Below are 7,955 nucleotides of genomic sequence, written 5' to 3'. Positions count from 1 at the left end.
CACTTTGGGAGGCCAAGGTGGGTGGATCACGAGGTCAGGGGTTTGAGACCAGCCTGACCAACATGGTGAAATCCTATCTCTACTAAAAATACAAAAATTAGCCGGGCGTGGTGGCAGGCACCTGTAGTCTCAGCTACTCAGGAGGCTGAGGCAGGAGAATTGCTTGAACCTGGTAGGCAGAGGTTGTAGTGAGCCGAGATCGCGCCACTGCACTATAGCCTAGTGACAGAGCGAGACGACGTCTCAAAAAAAAAAAAAAAGAAAAGAAAAAGAAAAAAGAAAATAATGCGTTCTCTGTGACCCAGCTATTCTTTTCCTAGGTTTGTACTTGTTATGGTCTGAATGTTTGTGTCTCCCTAAAATTCATATGTTGAAATCCTAACCCCCAAGTGACAGTATTGAGAAGTAAGGCCTTTGGGAGGTGATTAGATCATGAAGTCATAGCATTCGTGAATGGGATTAGCGCCCTTATCATAAAAGAGGCTGTAGGAGCTTCTTTGCTTGTTCTGTCATATAATGACACAACAAGAAAGTGCCACCTATGAAGGAAGCAGGACCTCACCAGTCACCAAATCTGCTGGTGCCTTGATTTTGGACTTCCCAGCCTCCAGAACTGTTAGCAATAAATGTTTGCTGTTTATAAGTTGCCCAGACTATAGTATTTTGTTACAGCAACCAGAACCAACTGAGACAATACCGAACAGAAATGTGTTCAGCTTACACAGGGGACATGGACAAGAAGACTCATGGCAGCATAGTTTGTAATAACCCCAAAGTGGAAACAACCCGAATGTCCATCAGGAACCAATCATGGGTAGTATATTTATAAAATAGGATATTATATAGTAATAATGAATGGACTACAGATGGATAAAACAAACACAGATAAATCTCTCAAATAAAAAGAAAAGAGAAAGAAAAGAAAAAAGCCAGGTACATGGCTGGGCGCGGTGGCTCACACCTGTAATCCCAGCACTTTAGGAGGCCGAGATGGGTGGATCCCTTGAGGCCGGGAGTTCGAGATCAGCCTGGCCAACATGGTAAAATCCCGTCTCTACTAAAAATAAAATAAATAAATAAGGAAATAGAAAAAGAAAAAAGCCAGGTACAAAAGAAAACACACTGTGTAAGTTTATACAAAGTTCAAAAGCAGACAAACCAAAACCATAATCTTTAGGTGATAAAAGAACAAAGGAAAGGTAAGAATTACCAGAAAAGTTAGGATAGTGGTTACCTTTAATGAGTAAGGAGGAATTCCTGACAGCAGAAGATCCTGCAGGGGGCTTCTAGGTTGGTGGCAATATTTTATTTTTGGCCTGGTTAGTGGACACTTGGATATGGTCTTATAATAATTCTGAGCCAGGTATGGTGGCTCACACCTGTAATCCCAGCACTTTGGGAGGACAAGGTGGGAGGATCATGAGGTCAGGAGTTCGATACCAGCCTGACCAACATGGTGAAACCCCATTTCTACTGAAAATACAAAATTGACTGAGCATGGTGGTGCACACCCGTAATCCCAGCCACTTGGGAGACTGAGGCAGGAGAATCACTTGAACTAGGGAGGTGGAGGTTGCAGTGAGCTGAGATCGAGCCATTGCATTCTAGCCTGGGCAACAAAAGTGAAACTCCATCTCAAATAATAATAATTTTTAAGCCATGTGTTTATGTACCATGCACCTTTCTGAATGTGTTTTATTTGATTAAACTATGTGTAATTGCCAATATGCAGTCATTTTTTTTTTTACAGATCGCAGACCACAGAATTTTATTAAGATGAAATAACTTTATTAAGACGAACTACATAGAAGCTACCAGACTAAGCCAAAATCCATGAGGTTCATGTGAACTTACAGTTACACAAATAAGAAGCAAATGGCATATCCAAAACCGTAAGGAAATATCCTGATGCCCAGGTGATGAAAGCTGGGGTGAATAAGTCCATATATTTATTTCAAGTTGTTAAAGAGTTTGTGGGCCACACAATGGTCCCTTGCATGCAAAAAGTCAAAGAGCTCCTCCGTGCAATCCTCTTCTGTATGTGATTGAGAGCATACGTGCTCATCACAGAGCTCCAGCCGCTCCTGGGCCTTTACACATTTCTCCAACTGCTCGCATTGCTCTCTCACTGTTGTTAGGGGATCCTGATGTAGAAACACTAATTCCTCCTCTTCTTCTTCCTCCTCCTTTGTATCTCTAGATTCGGTCAGCATCTTTCGCTCGTCCTCCAGTCCCATGTCTGGTTACAGTTCTGGATTCAAACGAGCAGCAACAGTGGCACCTAATCCACTTCAGGATCTAGAAGGACCTGTAAGGTTCACTTAGCAGATATGAAGCGATCTGGACGGAAGTCAATGTGCAGTCATTATTAACCTACAAAATGAGAATTCATGTGATTCAACCCAATATTTCACAATACAAAATAATTTACTAAGGCCAGTGGCTTACACCTGTAATCCCAGCACTGAGGGAGGCTGAGGCGGGTGGATCACCTGAGGACAGGAGTTCGAGACCAGCCTGACCAACACGGAGAAGCCCCATCTCTACTAAAAATACAAAATTAGCCAGGCGTGGTGGCACCTACCTGTAATCCTAGCTACTAGAGAGGCTGAGGCAGGAGAATCGCTTGAACCCGGGAGGCGGAGGTTGTGGTGAGCCGAGAGCGCGCCATCGCACTCCAGCCTGGGCAACAAGAGCGAAACTCCTTCTCAAAAAAAAAAAAAAAAAATACATTAAGTTAAGCAACCATTCAAAATGATGGTTGTGGCTGGGCACGGTTGTTCATACCTGTAATCCCAACAGTTTGAGAGGCCAAGGACAGCAAATTGCTTGAGTCCAAGAGTTTGAGATCAGCCTGAGCAACATAGTGAAACCTCATCTCTACAAAAAATAAAAAAAATCAGCCAAGTGCAGTGGCACTGTAGTCCAAGCTACTTGGGAGGCTGAGGTGGGGGGACCACCTGAGCCCAGGAGGTCGAGGCTCCAGTGAGGCGTAGTTGTACCACTGCACTCTAGTCTAGGTGACAGAGTGAGACCCTGTCTCAAAAACAAACAAACAAACAAACAAAAAACAAAAAAAAAATGAAAAGAAAAAAAGATGGTTGTGAAAACTATTAACAGCTTAATTCACCATTTATTCATTAAGCAAATATCTCCTGGGGGCTTATCATGAATCAGGCATATTTCTTTTCTTTTTTCTTTTCTTTTTTCCGAGATGGAGTTTCGCTCTGTCACCCAGGCTGGAGTGCAATGGAGCCACGTCTCGACTCACTGCAACCTCTGCTTCCCAGGTTCAAGCAATTCTCCTGCCTCAGCCTCCCGAATAGCTGGGACTACAGGCGCCCGCCAACACGCCCAGCTAAGTTTTGTATTTTTAGTAGAGACGGGATTTCACCACGTTGGCCAGGATGGTCTCGATCTCTTGTCCTCATGATCTGCCTGCCTCAGCCTCCCAAAGTGCTGGGATTACAGGCGTGAGCCACTGTGCCCAGCCTGAACCAGGCATATTTCTAGGCACTGGGAGAAATTATCTCATTGCACATTAATGGGAAGAAGAAAGCATAAACAGATAAAGAAATATCTAGAATGTCATATTGTGATAAGTGCTGTGAAGAAAAACAAAACAGAGTAAGAATATAGGGAGTGACAAAGAAGTATTTTAGGAAGCATGGACAAAAAAGCTTCTCTGAGGAGATGACATTTGCAAATACAAGAGAATGACAGGAGGGAGGGAAGCCGGGTGAGGCGCTGGGAGAGACAGCTTGCAGGCAGAGGAAAGAGCGAGTGCGCAGGCCCTTAAGCTGGAAGGTGCTTGGCAGGACTGAGGAACAAGGAGGCCAGTGTTGTTGGATCAGAGTGAGGGGAGGGGGGAATAGGAACACATGACACAGGAGAAGTGCCAGGAGCTTGATCGAGTACGGTATATGTGCCCCAACAAGGACTTTGGATTTCATTCTTTTTTTTTTTTTTGAGATGGAGTCTCTCTCTATTGCCCAGGCTGGAGTGCAGTGGCATGATCTCGGCTCACTGTAACCTTCGTCTCCCAGGTTCAAGTGATTCTCCTGCCTCAGCCTCCCAAGTAGCTGGGATTATAGGTGTGCACCACCATGCCTGGCTAATTTTTTGTATTTGTAATAGAGATGGGGTTTTGCCATGTTGGCCAAGCTGGTCTTGAACTCCTAACCTCAGGTGATCCACCCACCTCAGCCTCCCAAAGTTCTGTGATTACAGGCGTGAGCCAGTGTGCCCAGCCTGGTTGTCATTCTGAGAGTGATGAGATGTCATTGGAGGATGGAGAGGAGGTAGGATGATTTGATGTGTAGTTCCGAAGGAAGACTCTGGCTGTTCTTTCGCAGAGGGAGAGTAGGAGGATAAGGGTGGAACCAGGGGTTCCTGTTAAAATGCTATTGCAGCCTCCAGGTGAGAGATGTAGGTGGCGTGGACTAAGAGGGTAGTGGTGGTAGCATGGAGAGTTTTGGAATCAGGATCAACAGATTTTCTAAGTAGAACCGGAATAGGATTTGTTGATGAATTGCATTTAGGGTAAGAGAAAGAGGAATCAACAACATGTATGATGCTTTAAAACAAAATTGAGACAATTCTATATATAGTTTGGTCAAAACTCTTTTTAAAATGTTCTTAAATTACTTTTGGAATAAGAAACTTACTTATAGCAAATTAGAAGAAATCAAGGTGGGGAGACAGGGTATATTCGTAGATGGATGGATAGCACCATTTAAAAAAGCAGAAGGTAATTGCCCATCATACACATTGCCACAGAAGGTAAGGAAAGGAAGAGGCCCCTAGATCTGGAGGACGCAGGTCTTTACTGAGGAGGCAGGGCGTGTTGAAAGAGGAAGGTGGAGTTAGACCAGGTAGGGGTGGATTGAGGGCTGAGCCTCAGGGCTTAGGACAGGGTGGTGGGAAAAACACTGGCTTTCAAGTGGGAGGAATTAGGCTCAAGTTGCAGTGCAGCCACTACCAGGTAAGTGAATGTGAAGATTGGATAAAACATCTGTGACCCACCCATTAGGTTTGCAGTAAAGGTGAACAACTATGAACTGTTCTTTTTATAATATCCAGAGTCTTAATTTTCAGATTTTTCTATTATTTCTTTATTTAGGTTGACAAATTCTGTTCACCAGAAATTACAGCAGAGATTGTAGACAGGAAGCTGCAGGTGAAAGAGGCGCAATGAGAAATCAATCTTGGACGCATTTGGTAGACTCCTATAGTTAGGTAATAACTCATATAGTTAGGTAATTGCATAATGATTGATAGCCCAGAAATTGGAGGTTATCTAGTAATTTTGTCACATAGTCATGTCTCCCTCTGCTGGCCAAACTTGGTTTGTTTTTTTTGTTTGTTTTTGGTTTTGTTTTTGAGATGTCGCCCAGGCTGGAGTGCAGTGGCTCAATCTTGGCTCACTGCAACCTCCACCTCCTGGGTTCAAGTGATTCTCCTGACTCAGCCTCCCGAGTAGCTGGGATTACAGGCTCGCGCCACTATGCCCGGCTAATTTTTGTATTTTTAGTAGAGACAGGGTTTCGCCATGTTGGTAGAGATGGGGTTTCGCCATGTTGGCCAGGGTGGTCTTGAACTCCTGACCTCAGGTGATTCGCCACCCACCTCAGCCTCCTGAAGTGCTGGGATTACAGGCATAAGCCACCGCGCCTGGCTGGTTTTTTTGGTTTTGTTTTTGTTTTTAAGAGACAGGGTCTCCCTCTGTTGCCCAGGCTGGTCTCAAACTCCTGGGCTCAAGGGATCCTTTTGCCTCAGCCTCCCGAAGTACTAGGATTACAGGTGTGAGCCCTTACACCCGGCCAGAACTTGGTTTTTGTAGGGTACATCCAAATCTGAATTACTTGTATTTGAATATTTGTAGACCCCAGAGTTACCAAACAGTGAACTCTGTCTTCTTTGTATAATCTTACCGTGGCTGTCACTGGGACCACACTGGAAGAAGGTGGTGGAACGGGAATCCCCTGTGGAAAAATAACTTTTTTTTTTTTTTTTGAGATGGAGCCTTGCTCCATTGCCCAGGCTGGAGTGCAGGGGCACAATCTCGGCTCACTGCAACCTCTGCCTCCCAGTTTCAAGCAATTCTCCTGCCTCAGCCTTCCCAGTAGCTGGGACTACAGGCACATACCACCATACCTGCCTAATTTAGGTATTTTTGGTAGAGACAGGGTTTCACCATGTGGGCCAGGCTGGTCTTGAACTCCTGACCTCAAGCAATCTGCCTACCTTGGCCTCCCAAAATGCAGGAATTACAGGCATGAGACACCGCGCCCTGCCAAGAACTTTCATTATCAAAGGAAATGCAGCAAAGGAGCTTCTTCCTCCCACCAAGCCAGTGATGGGTCTGTATTCAATGAAGTCATTCAAACCAGGACTAGGAAGCAACTGATCTGTACCTTACCATCATAGGAAGCTCACCCCATGGCACAGGGGAAACACTAGGAGGGTTGCAGGTTTGGAGTCTGTAGACTGTGCCAATTGGCTGCGTTTCCTTTCCTAGTCACTTAATCAGTCTGAAGATTAGGGTCCTCCTTATAATGTGAGGATATTAATATTTTCTCCTTTCCTGGGATTTATGTGAAGATCAAGTGAGTAACAAATGTGACAATACTTTATTAACTGTTAATCACTCTACAAATCTAAGGGTTTATTCCTGTACTTTCTTTGTCTCACCTTTCCATTTTCTCGCCTTGAAGGTTTTTTTTTTTTTTTTTTTGAGACAGAGTTTCACTCTTATTGCCCAGGCTGGAGTGCAATCGCGCGATTTCGGCTCACTGCAACCTCTGCCTCCTGAGTTCAAGCAATTCTCCTGCCTCAGCCTCCTGAGTAGCTGGGGTTACAGGCGCCCACTACCACGCCTGGCTACTTTTTGTACTTTTTAGTAGAGACAGAGTTTCTCCATGTTGGCCAGGCTGGTCTCGAATTCCTGACCTCGTTATCCGCCCACCTCGGCCTCCCAAAGTGCTGGGATTAGAGGCTTGAGCCACCACGCCAAGCCTTTTAAAATTTTATTTATTTATTTATTCATTTATTTATTTATTTGTTTGTTTATTTATTTATTTTTCTTGCCTTGAAGGTCTTTAAACATTCATTCATTTGCTTAATGGCCAATATTAACTATATAACAATATTATATAATAACTATATTAACAATATTAACTATATATATATATATATATATATATATATATATACACACACTTTTTTTTTTTTTTTTTTTTTTTTTGAGACGGAGTCTCGCTGTCGCCCAGGCTGGAGTGCAGTGGCCGGATCTCAGCTCACTGCAAGCTCCGCCTCCCGGGTTCACGCCATTCTCCTGCCTCAGCCTCCCAAGTAGCTGGGACTACAGGCGCCCGCCACCTCGCCCGGCTAGTTTTTTGTATTTTTTTTAGTAGAGACGGGGTTTCACCGTGTCAGCCAGGATGGTCTCGATCTCCTGACCTCGTGATCCGCCCGTCTCGGCCTCCCAAAGTGCTGGGATTACAGGCTTGAGCCACCGCGCCCGGCCACACACTTTTTTTTTTCGAGATAGGGTCTCACTCTGTTGCCCAGGCTGGAGTGCAGTAATGTGATCTTGGCTCACTGCAACCTCTGCCTCCTGGGCTCAAGCCATCCTCCCACCTCAGCTTCCTGAGTAGCTGGGACAACAGGCACGCGCCACCACAACTGACTAGCTTTCGTATTTTTTGTAGAGATGAGGTTTTTGGCATCTTTTGTAGAGATGAGGTTGGTCAGGCTGGTCTCGAACTTCTGAACTCAAGCAATCCACTGGCCCCGGCCTCCCAAAGTGCTGAGGTTACAGGCATGAGCCGCTGCCCTCAGGCAAATATTAACTACCTTAATTATAGCCAGAACTGTGTTAGGTATGGGAAAAGGAGACACAAAGACAAAAACCGTGGCTCTTGTCTTCAACACTTTATGGTGAGAGAGACAGA

General features: G+C 44.8%; 1 pseudogene; it reads right to left on the bottom strand.

The window, feature by feature from the left end:
* Positions 1-1,949: 1,949 nt before the first annotated feature.
* LOC112605394 lies at positions 1,950-2,237 on the bottom strand (annotated as a pseudogene).
* Positions 2,238-7,955: the final 5,718 nt, after the last annotated feature.

This window comes from Theropithecus gelada, chromosome 13 (genome assembly GCF_003255815.1).
Source record: "Theropithecus gelada isolate Dixy chromosome 13, Tgel_1.0, whole genome shotgun sequence".
In the NCBI taxonomy this organism is placed as follows: domain Eukaryota; kingdom Metazoa; phylum Chordata; class Mammalia; order Primates; family Cercopithecidae; genus Theropithecus; species Theropithecus gelada.
Note: the sequence above shows the minus strand (reverse complement) of the source record. Positions and strands in the feature narration are given on the sequence as shown.